The sequence below is a fragment of the Eretmochelys imbricata genome, chromosome 6 (genome assembly GCF_965152235.1).
Source record: "Eretmochelys imbricata isolate rEreImb1 chromosome 6, rEreImb1.hap1, whole genome shotgun sequence".
NCBI lineage: Eukaryota > Metazoa > Chordata > Testudines > Cheloniidae > Eretmochelys > Eretmochelys imbricata.
In genome coordinates this window covers 69,037,667-69,049,969 of record NC_135577.1, presented here as the reverse complement: position 1 = coordinate 69,049,969, position 12,303 = coordinate 69,037,667, and the positions used below count along the sequence as shown (strand labels likewise).

Genomic DNA, 12,303 nt, shown 5'->3' with positions numbered 1-12,303 from the left:
AGAAGTCAGCCCGGGGTCATCAGTACATTCTGGTAGTACTAGATTATGCCACCCGATATCCCAAGGCTGTACCCCTACGGAACACCATGTCCAAGACCATAGCCAAAGAATTAGTCCGGATTTTTTCCAGAGTAGGGATACCTAAAGAGATCCTGATGCACCAAGGGACCCCCTTTGTGTCTAAGTTAATGAAGGACCTATGTACAATGCTCCATATATGGACCCTCAGGACGTCAGTCTATCATCCCCAGACTGATGGTCTTGTCGAACGCTTCAGTAGAACATTGAAAAACATGCTACGGAAAGCGGTTAGTCGCGACGGGAAAGATTGGGACACCCTGCTGCCTTACTTGCTGTTTGCTGTATGGGAGGTTCCCCAAGCTTCCACTGGATTCATAGAATCATAGAATATCAGGGTTGGAAGGGACCCCTGAAGGTCATCTAGTCCAACCCCCTGGTCGAAGCAGGACCAATTCCCAGTTAAATCATCCCAGCCAGGGCTTTGTCAAGCCTGACCTTAAAAACCTCTAAGGAAGGAGATTCCACCACCTCCCTAGGTAACGCATTCCAGTGTTTCACCGCCCTCTTAGTGAAAAAGTTTTTCCTAATATCCAATCTAAACCTCCCCCACTACAACTTGAGACCATTACTCCTCGTTCTGTCATCTGCTACCGTTGAGAACAGTCTAGAGCCATCCTCTTTGGAACCCCCTTTCAGGTAGTTGAAAGCAGCTATCAAATCCCCCCTCATTCTTCTCTTCTGCAGGCTAAACAAATTATATTCTCCCCATTTGAGCTGTTATATGGTCGCCACCCCAGGGGCATATTGGACATGGCCAAAGAGGGCTGGGAAGAACAGCCAAACACTGGGAGAAACATAGTTGAACATGTATTGCAAATGAAAGACAGGATAGTCCAAGTCGCCTCCCTTGTGCGCGAACACCTGGAGAAGGCCCAAGGGGCCCAACAGGCATACTACAATCGCTAAGCAATGACCTGAAAGTTCCAGGTGGGAGATCGGGTAATGGTGCTCATACCCATGGCAGAGAGCAAGCTCCTGGCCAGATGGCAGGGGCCATATGAGATAATAGAAGTCATAGGAGAAGTCGACTATAAGGTCCGATAGTCGGGTTGCCAGAAGCTGGAGCAGATCTACCATATAAACCTGCTGAAACCATGGCAGGATAGAGAAGCACATGTGGTTGTGCTAGGGGCACCATCCCCTAAAAGCGACCAGCCCAACCAAGTGGGAATATCCCCGGAGTTGACTCCAGAGCAATGATCTGAAGCGATCAGCCTGATTAAACGCAACCAGGATGTGTTCTCAGAAAAGCCAGGCAGGACTACTGAGGTTCACCATCACATCCTCACAGAGCCTGGAGTGAAGGTGAAGGTCAAGCCATACCGGATCCCAGAGGACAAAAGAGAGGAGATCATGACAGAGGTGAGGAAAATGCTGGCCTTAGGAGTCATTGAAGAATCTCATAGCCAATGGTCAAGTCCAGTGGTTTTAGTGCCTAAGCCGGATGGCAGCGTGAGGTTCTGCAATGACTTCCGAAAGCTGAATGAGGTGTCCCAGTTCGATGCGTACCCTATACCCCGGATAGATGAGCTAATTGACAGATTGGGAAAAGCACAGTTTATGTCTACCCTTGACCTAACAAGGGCTATTGGCAGATCCCCTGGCCAAGGCCGATAAAGAGAAGACGGCCTTTGCAACTCCAGAGGGACTATATCAGTACACTGTCCTCCCCTTTGGGTTGCATGGGGCGCCCGCTACTGTCCAACGGCTCATGGACAAACTGTTGCGACCACATGGAAAGTACACGGCAACCTATCTCAACGAAGTTATCATATATAGCCCCGACTGGGAGACACACTTGGAGAAGGTGGAGGCAGTGCTGGATACCCCGAGGAAGGCGGGGCTGATGGCAAACCCCTCCAAGTGTTTGCTCAGGCTAGCTGAAGCCAACTACTTCGGGTATATAGTGGTGAGGGGTGTGGTGAGGCCCCAACTCAACAAGTTAGAAGCTATACAGAAGTGGCCCCGACCACTCCGAAAAAAACAGGTCAGGGCATTCCTGGGACTAGTGCGGTACTACAGACGGTTCATTCCCCACTTTGCCACCGGGGCATGCCCATTAATGGGCCTAATGAAAGCTCGGGGCCCAGACATAGTAAGATGGACGACAGCGGCTGAAGACGCTTTTTCAGATCTACGGATGGCCCTCTGCACTGACCCCATACTCATGACCCCAGACAGGGGGAAGGACTTTATTCTACAAACCGATGCCTCTGATGTAGGGTTGGGGGCAGTACTTTCACAAATGGTCAGGGACAACGAACACCCCGTCCTCTTCCTCAGTAGGAAGCTCCTGCCTAGGGAACGGAAATACGCTGTTGTCAAAAAAGAATGCCTGGCGGTAAAATGGGCCGTAGAAAGCCTTCATTATTATCTACTGGAACAGAGGTTTACCCTTGTCACAGACCATGCCCCTCTGCAGTGGATGCACCAAAATAAAGACAAAAATGTCAGAGTGACAAGATGGTTCCTGTCGCTTCAACCCTTCCACTTCAGAGTACAACATAGGACTGGAACCCAACATGGCAATGCGGATGGCCTGTCGAGAGTGCACTGTTTGCCAACGCAAGTAGCCCAACCCTGTAGTGTTGAGTGGGGTGGGGGGAATATGTGGTAAACCCAGGACAAACAGCTACAAAAGGGGGGTAGTAATTAGTCCCAGGGGATTAAAAGGCCCCTCCCTATCCACTGAGGAGAGAGAACCAGGGGGCAATAAGGTTCAGCTGGAAAAGGGGTCGCTCGGGAAGCAATTAGGTTCAGCTGACTCCAACTACTTGGGACCTTTTTAACCACTCCCCTGCGTGGAAGGAGCGGGGGAGTGAGGGAGTGAGAGGAGCAGGGAAGCTGTCAGTAGGCTGTTTGCAGCAAGACACCAGACCTTCCCAGCAGGGAGGCTGCACTCGCTCCCCAGAAGGGAAGGAAAACAAGCACAAGGGACTGACTGAGGAGAGGAGTAGCAGGACCCTGTGCCACCTATAAGGATTCACCTTGCCCCAAACCTGAGTCTCCAAGGCTAAAAAAGGACTGAGCCTGCTGAGGCGAACAAGGTATTTTGCCACACCATTTATTTAAAAAAATAATAATCCTAAAAGAATTGAAGTACAAAAAATTTCTAACATTCTAACATTACTCATTAAGCAAAGAGAAACAAGGACTACATTATTTATACAGTAGAGTCGCATCATATGCACATTTAACTTACGCGAATTCAACTACAAGCTCTCGGCAAAAAAAAAGAAAAATAACAATAACCCACAGCGGTGGAGTACTGTACAGGAGTCAATGGGAGAGTGTTCGGGGGTTGATTTATCGCATCTAGACTATATGCGATAAATCAACCCCCACTGGTTCGATCGCTGACCGCCGATCCAGTGAGCATCTCACTGCGCTGAGTGTGATTCTAGTGTTTAAAGATACGTATTTTTCATACAACATGGCCCCTAAACACAAGCCAACTACTTCATCTGGTGCTCAACTGAAGAAACAGTGATCTGTTCCAACGCTGAAGGAAAAACTGGCTGTGTTGGACTTAAGAAACAGTATGTCGGCCTCCAACATGGCGCGTAAATATGGCCACATCAAACCTAGCATCTGTGCCATCAAGATTCGAGAGAAATTCGTCAAGCCGTGGCATCAAGTGCTCCAATAACTGCTAAAGTGACGAGCCAGGTGCGTGATAAGACTTTAGTGAAGACTGAAAAGGCATTAAACTTATGGCTGGAACACATGAACCATAAACATGTGCCTATCGATGGCAACACATTGCGAGAAAAGGCTCTTAACCTCTACGTGCTGTTCAAACCTCCTGCCGAAGAGGGACAGCCTTCTGATGAGAAGAAATTCAAAGCCAGCCAAGGTTGGCTTAATAGTTTTAGGAACTGCTTCAACCTCAAAAACGTGCAGACTACTGGGGAAGCTGCATCTGCCAATGAAGAGGCAGCAAAAGACTACCCCGAACTATTAAAGAAAATCATAGAAGAAAAGGGCTATCTTCCAGAACAAGTTTTTAATGCTGACGAGACTGGGCTCTTCTAGAAAAAAAATGCCCAACCACACTTACGCTTTGAAATCAGAAAGACAAGCCCCTGGCTTCAAAGCAGCTAAAGACCGTGTGACTGTGTTGTTTTGTGGCAATGCGGCTGGGCATTTAATAAAGCCGGGCTTGCTCTACAGGGCTGCAAACCCCCGTGCCCTAAAAGGCAAGAACAAAAATCTCCTGCCTGGCAATCAAATAAAAAGGCTTGGGTGACGGCAGCATTATTTCTGGATTGGTTCCACAAGTGTTTCATTCCGGAGGTCAAGCGGTACCTCAAAGAGAAACGACTTGACTTTAAAGTGTTGCTGATCATAGACAATGCTCCTGGACATCCTTAGGCACTCCGGTTTGCGCATAATGACTTTAAAGTTGTCTTTCTCCCTTTTTTATTCGTTCATTCTTCCATCTCTCTCTTTTTGACTATACGCGATTTTCGCCTTACACGCTGACTTTAGAACCTAACCCCCGCGTAAGATGCGACTCCACTGTATTACTCTCATCAAGTATTACATTCTTCATTCTCCTTCAGTTCAAGACAAGACATGCAGTCTTGTGGTTTGTGAAAAAAAGCTACGCTTCTTACAGAAAAAGGAAGAAAAGGAGCACATTGGGAGACCTTTATGGGTAGTGCATAGGAAGCCATCAGTATCTGTGAAGAAGTGTGGTCATCAGGAGTCTCTATAGAGGAGTGTGGGAGTTTCAGTAACCATGGGCTTCTGTGGGAATGGGGAGACACATGAGCACACTAGGAATGTCTAAGGGGCTGCAGAAAAATAAAAAAATAATTTCACCGCACATCTGCATTGCCTAACGATTAAAATTGACAGATCTACTATTTCTGTTTACACAACATATTCCATGGTGCATGAACAACACTGTAATACTCATATGGCATAAGCGTCAAAGTAAAAAAACTCACTGCTTTGAGACAGCAAATCAGAAATTATGTCTGGGTTTTTTTGATAACTGAGACATCTTTGGCAGGTTGAAGTGGAATATATTTTTACAGTGTGTGAGCAAATTACACTGTAAATGGATAAGTTTTTAAAAAGTCCTCATACTAGTACTGCTAACTGTGTTGAAGTCATAGACAATGCAGAATTAAGTAGTAAGAAACAAATGAAGAAAAGAAAGTTTGACAAAAGTTATACTGATTTTAGTTTTATGGAATTTAGTGATGGACGACTGCATTGCATTGTATGCTTATGAATCCTATCAAACGAAGCAATGAAATTTGCAAAATTGAAATGAAACCTCACAACAAGGTACCTGGAGTATGAAGATAAACCCAGAGAACTTTCTTCAATGAAAGAAAGAAGAATACAATAGACAGAAAACTCAAATGGCAAACATAACATCAGTTCCAGAAAACGCTTTGAAAGCATCTTTCTTAACAGCGCTTCGGACTGCAAAGAGTAAAAAATCCCATACCACTGGAGAACAACTGAGTCTTCCAGCTGCTGTAGAAATGTGCAAAGTGATGGTAAGTGAAGATGCAAGGAAGAAACTTAAGGCCACACCACAGTTAGAAGGAAAATTGAAGAGTTTTCAAATTATGTAAAATCCCAACTAATTGAAAAGCTATGTACATGTGAATAGTTTGTAATTCAGCTTGATGAGACTACTGATGCTGGTAATACAGCACAATTATTAGCTTTTGTTCGTTTTATCTGCCTGGGGGAAATTTTGGCGGATTTTCTTTTTGTCAGCTGTTAGCATAAGGACAACAGGTCAGGAAATAGTCAAATTATTGGATGATTTTGTGAAAGCTGAATTGCTGAATTGGGAGAAGTGCATTGCCAGTGCTATTGGCATGGACAGTGCTACCACTATGACAAACAATAGGAATGGCGGTGTAGCAAGAATACGAGTCATAAACCTACAGTTAATTGTAGTACACGATATGTTGCATCACCAGGACCTTGCATTAAAGAAGATGAAACCCGAATTAAATGATGTGCTAAATGCAGCTGTGACAGTTGTGAATTTTGTGAAGTCCTGGCCTTTGAATTCACACCTTTTTGTAAATCTGTGTCTCGAAATGGGTGCAGGACATAACAAATTATTGTTTCATATGGAGTTGTGTTGGCTATCTCACAGCAGAGTGTTGGAAAGAGTTTTTGAGCTTTGCAAACAGCTGCTACGTTTTCTTTCTAGCACAATCCCAAGATTGTCTCAAATTTTTCTGAACCAATATGGATCGCAAAGCTTGCATATCTTGCAGACATTTTTAACTTGTTGAATGCGCTGAACCTGTCCACACAAGGGAGCGATAAAACCATACTTGAGGTGAGTGACAAGTGGAGCATTTCAGAAGAAAGTCAAGATTTGGAAAACCAGACAGAGCCATGGAATCTTAGATACATTTCCGCTATTAACAGAATTTCTGGATACTAACAGCATAACAATTGACTGTGTGAGAGACAGGGCTGTTGCTCATCTTTCAATTCTGGCAGAGTACTTCAGTGTTTACTTTAAAAATGTAAACATGGAGGAATATGATTGGGTTCAGGATGCAATCTCAGCTTTTAATATGTGATCTTGCCATTTGAGTGGAAAAACAGAACAGGAGCTGCTCAAAAGGAGCCCACACACTGAAAATTAAGTTTCAGGAACTGACATCTTGCCAGTTTTGGCCAACTGTTGCTGTGTAGAACCCAGTTTTAGTTACAGAAGCAATGAAAGTGTTGCTACTACTCCCAACAAAATATGTTATGTAAAGCATTATTGTCTGCCATGACAGCTATGAAGACAAAGTTCAGGTCCCAACTGGAAGTGAAGAATGATTTATGAATTTGCTTGTCAACCATCACACCAAGGATAGATAGAGTGCAGTAAGAAGCAGGCGCACTCATCTCACTGGTATCTGTAAGTACTCATATGTTCTTTTTTTTAAAGCTTTACTAACAGTACATGTTTACATGACCGCATATACTTTGTCAATCAGTTTCTCAGTTGGGGGTCCAGAATTAATATTGCATTTGAAAAGGGGTCAGTCAACAAAAAAAGTTTAAGAAGCTCTGTCCTATTGCATTGTCCACTACTTCATTGCTCAGCTAGCAATGCCAGCCTCCACTGCTCATTTCTGCCACAAACAGCTTCTTACTTTCTTTCATGCTACTCCCTACACATTAAATGTTCTCTGAACTAATCCATAAGGTCATTTCTCTTTCCTCCTTGAAAGCCCTTCTCAAGACTCACTTCTACTGCAGTGCCTATACAATATCAACTAAATAATGATGGGTGAAACTGACAGACACTAAGAGACAGCTGATATTTATTCTGATTGTTTTAAAAATCCATACATGTGTACACAAACAACTGCACAAATTGAATGTATTTTATGCTGTCCCTCTCCCATTCCTGTCATAAGTTGTTGATATTTTTAGACAAGGCAGGGACTCTGTCAATTTACATCCTTGTTCAGCGCTCTTGAATAATACAAACCCAATCCTGACTGGGACCTCTAGGTACCATCCTAACTTCATAGAATTGGAAGGGACCTCAAGAGGTCATCTCGTCCAGTCCTCTGCACTCAAGGCAGAGCTAAGTATTATCTAGACCATCCCTGACAGGTGTTTGTCCAGCCTGCTCTTAAAAATCCCCAATGATGGAGATTCCACAACCTCCCTAGGCAATTTATTCCAGTGCTTAACCACTCTAACAGTTTGGACGTTAGGTTTGACCCTTCCTACCTAAACCGCCCATTGCTTCTTGTCCTGTCCTATCCTCAGAGGTTTAGGAGAACAATTTTTCTCTGTCATCCTTGTAACAACCTTTTATGTACTTGAAAACTGTTATCATGTCCCCTCTCAGTCTTCTCTTCTCCAGATTAAACAAACCCAATTTTTTCAGTCTTCCCTCATAGGTCATGTGTAGCAGGGTGGTCACCCTGCTCTGGCCCAGAAACGGTTAAAACAGCCCTGGGAGAGGGCTACCTGGGGGAGCCAATAGTAAAAGCAGCCCTGGAGAGGGTTGCAGCTGGGAAAAGGGATTAAGAACAGCTGGGGGAAGCTGACTATGTAGCTGACCACAGGTGTGGCTGTCTTAATTAGGGCCCAGAGTGAGATTCCCCCAGCCTCTGGCCCTTATAAGAGGGCTGTGGGCCAGAAGTGGGGGAATCTCACTCTAGCCCTGGAGTGGGAAGGGCTAGCTGCCTGAGAAGAAGGTACCTGAAGCGGAGCAGTGCTGGGGAAGGGCAAAGGGAGCTGGGAAGCTCCAGCCTGGTAAACCCCCAGGCTGCAGGCCTTGGTAAAGGCCCAGAAAGGTACTGGGGCTGCAGAGGGGCAGCTTGGGAATAGGCAGAGGCAGCTGGTCCTAACCTCTTGCCAGTGATGAGTGGCCATTACACTACAGTCTGCCCCAGTAAGCGGGGGTAAGATGATGACTGGCAGTAGCCACTGAGGCAAGGTGGGTTTAGCGGGTTCCCCAGGGAGGGAAGACCCAGAGTATGGGGGTACTGCTGGGGCAGAACCCCAGGGTAAAGGGCACCGGGGTCCAGGAGAGACACAGGCCTGCAGAGGGCGCTCCAAAAGCTGGAAAGAGCTAATTCCTGAGATGACCAGCAGGAGGCCTTTAATCATTTTTGTTGCTCTTCTCTGGTGGACCTTCTCCAATTTGTCCACATCTTTCCTAAAATGTGGTGCCCAGAACTGGACACAATACCCCAGTTGAAGCCTAATCAACGCGGAGTAGAGCGGAAGAATTACTTCTCGTGTCTTGCTTACAATATTGCTAATACATCCCAGAATGATGTTTGCTTTTTTTGCAACAGCATTACACTGTTGACTCATATTTAGCTTATGATCCACTATGACCCCCCCAGATCTCTTTCCGCAGTACTCCTTCCTAGGCAGGCATTTCCCATTTTGTATGTGTGCAACTGATTGTTCCTTCCGAAGTGGAGTACTTTGCATTTGTCCTTATTGAATTTCATGCTATTTACTTCAGACCATTTCTCCAGTTTGTCCAGATCATTTTGAATTTTAATCCTAACCTCCAAAGCACTTGCAACCCCTCCCAGCTTGATATCATCCACAAACTTTATAAGTGTACTCTCTATGCCATTATCTAAATCACTGATGAAGATATTGAACAGAACCGGACCCAGAACCAATCCCTGCAGGACCCCACTCGTTATGCCCTTCATTAAATAGGGGACAAAAAAGGCAATAAAAAGAGGTTATATACATACACGAAAAGCAAGAAAAAGACAAGGGAAATGTAAGTCCACTTAATGGGGAAGGACAGCTAATAATGGGTGACGGCCAAGAAGGCTAAGCTGTTTAAGGCCTTTTTTGCTTCAGTCTTCACTAAAAAGGTTAACAGCGGCAAAATGCTTCCACAATTAATATTAACAACAAACCAGAATAGGGAAAGAACAGATTAAAGAATATTTAGATAAGTTACATATATTCAAGCTGGCAAGATCTGATGAAATTCATGCTAGGATAGTTAAGGAACTAGCTGAATCAATCTTGGAACAATTAGCAATTATCTTTGAGAACTCAGGGAGGAAGAATAAGGTCCTACAGGAATGGAGAAGGGCAAATATAGTACCTATCTTTAAAATGGGGAACAAAATTGCACCAGGGAATTATAGATCAGTCCGACACACTTCAATACAAATTATTATACAATCTGTTTGTAAGCACCTAAAGGATAACCGGTAATAGCCAATATGGATTTGTCAAGAACAAATCATGCCAAACCAATCTAATTTCCTTCTCTAACAGGGTTAATATCCTTTAAAAAAAAAATCAAAAGCACAACTACAACATGAGGAATAAATGACTAGACAGTAGACTGATGAAAAGGATCTGCGGGTTATAGCGAATCACAAATTGAATATGAGTCAACAATGTAATGCAGTTGCAAAAATGTCTAATATAATTCTGGAGTGTATTAACAGGAGTGTCAAATGTAAGAAATTGGAGATAATTGTTTCACTGTACTCGGCAGCCATGAGGATTCAGTTGAAATACTGTGTACAGTTTTGGGTATGACCCTTTAAAAAAGATGTGGATAAACTGGAGCGAGTCCAGAGGAGAGCAATATAAATGATTGAACGTTTAAAAATCCTGACCTCTGAGGAAAGGTTAAAAAAACTCGGTATGTTTAGTCTTGAGAAAAGAAGACTGAAGGGGGACCTGATAACAATCTTCAAATATATTAAGAGCTGTTATAAAGAGAATGGTGATCAATTGTCCTCCATGTCCACTAAACAAGAAACAATCAGCTTAATCTGCAGCAATGAAGATTTAGGTTAGATATCAGGAAAAGCTTTCTAACAATAAGGATAGTTAAGTACTGGAACAGGTTACCAAGAGAGTTTGTGGAATGTCTATCAAAGATTTTTAAGAACAAGTTAGGCAAACACCTGTTAGGGACGCTCTAGGTATACTTGTTACTGCCTCAGCATGGGGGGGATGGACTAGGTAACCTCTCGAGATTCCTTCCAGTTCTACATTTCTGTGATTCTATAAATAAATAACAACAAAGAACTATGATACAAATCCACATCCCAAGAAGTACTTTTACAACTGACACGAATTCAGATAATCAAGATGTTGAATGGGCATGGAAAGTACAATACACTCTTACCCCTAAAGGTAGGGCCTTCCAGTTCATAGTTATGGCACATGGGCAGGGTGGTGTAGGGAAGCTTGCACTGTAGCTGTAAAAATTCTATGAATAATCAAAGGACAGTCTACAGAACTGTCTTGGCTTTACCTTGGAACAGGTAAAATCTATAAATGTATCACTTTAATCTCTTATTGAGTTTCTGTGTCTACAACAGGGTGGGCCATTTAAAGAAAGGTGAGGGTGGTGTACATACAGCAGACCTACACCGAAAGAAAGGAAGAAATGCACTGGCAAAAGGGGAACTTGATATCACTTGATATTTCCAGTTCTTATTTAAAATCCTCGATCTTGATTTATCTGTTAATGTTAGCAAGCCAAGTAATCAATACGAATTTTTTTTAAAAAAAGGAGCGGGCATTCTGCTACGTTGCCTGATCAGCAATCTCGATGGTAGATAGAGGAAGTTGGTTTCCAGCAGAAGAAACAGTTTTACTGCCAATAATAGCTAAAAAGTTGCAGTGAGAAAGAAACATGTTTCCCAGAGAAAACTCCACAGATATCAACCTAATGAAAAATGCCAACAGCATTGGTCTCCTAGAGACAGACGCAGCAAAGGTATAAGATAAATATAACAGAATAAATTGATAAACAGATGCAATAACAGAGCTTCAGTTGCTGCTGTTTTCTGCCTTCTTAGTATAAACAGTGATACATTAGCGGCCATCTAATCAGGTTGGCTTTGATTTGTCTGAATATACTCTGTGAAAACAAGAAAACCAACGCACAATTTGCTGATGTTACACATAAGTAGTCTCTACTTTGGAACCGCAGATGTGTGAATGTGGAACAGTATGAAAGAAAATTTTTCCAGAGGAAAGCTAATTAGTTTCACATGCCCAAACGTAATTTAATGGTGATGATGAATATTCTTATCTCTAGTCTTCTGGAAGCTGTAATTCCAGAATTAGTTAATATGATGCACTCATTCAGATTCATTCTCTGCAGTTTACGACTCAGCCAGTACGCAGAATATCATTATCTACAAATCAAACAAGTCTATTGAAAGGCCAGCAGGAAGGGATTTACTGACTCCTAATTAGATCTTGATAGTTTTCCCCCCATCCTAGATTATGAGAGGAAAAAGTGTGTGGAGGGGGCGGGAAGAAGGGGGCGGTTTCTTCTATTGCCATGGAACAAAAAATGGAAATTTACAACAGAGGACAATTATTGTAGTCACACTTATTGTACTGCACTTTAAACCTGTGAAGGAACCAGGGACTCAATCCTGCTCCTACTCAGGTCTGTCTCAACCCTGATTGTCCATTTCCATGAACTTTATCACTGACTTTCCCAATTCCAATGGCCACACAACTCTGCTAGTTGTTGTTGACGTACTTACAAAAATATCACGTTTCGTGCCATGACTTCGAATTCCCTCTGAGGAGGTAACAGCCTATGCCATTCCAGTGTGCAATCCAGACCAGTGAGGAGCTATCTCACCTTTGCCCCGAAACCTGGGGTGCCTCACAATACTTTGCTGCTGTAGCTCCCAATTTGGGCTCCTCAGAAACAGCCAAACAGCATTCAGGTCATGTCCTAAA

General features: G+C 43.5%; 1 protein-coding gene across 2 annotated transcripts in view; it reads right to left on the bottom strand.

Annotated features, from left to right (window-relative positions):
* Positions 1-12,303, bottom strand: part of TTBK2 (tau tubulin kinase 2) — a 207,524-nt gene that overhangs the window by 46,750 nt on the left and 148,471 nt on the right. The window lies entirely within an intron of this gene.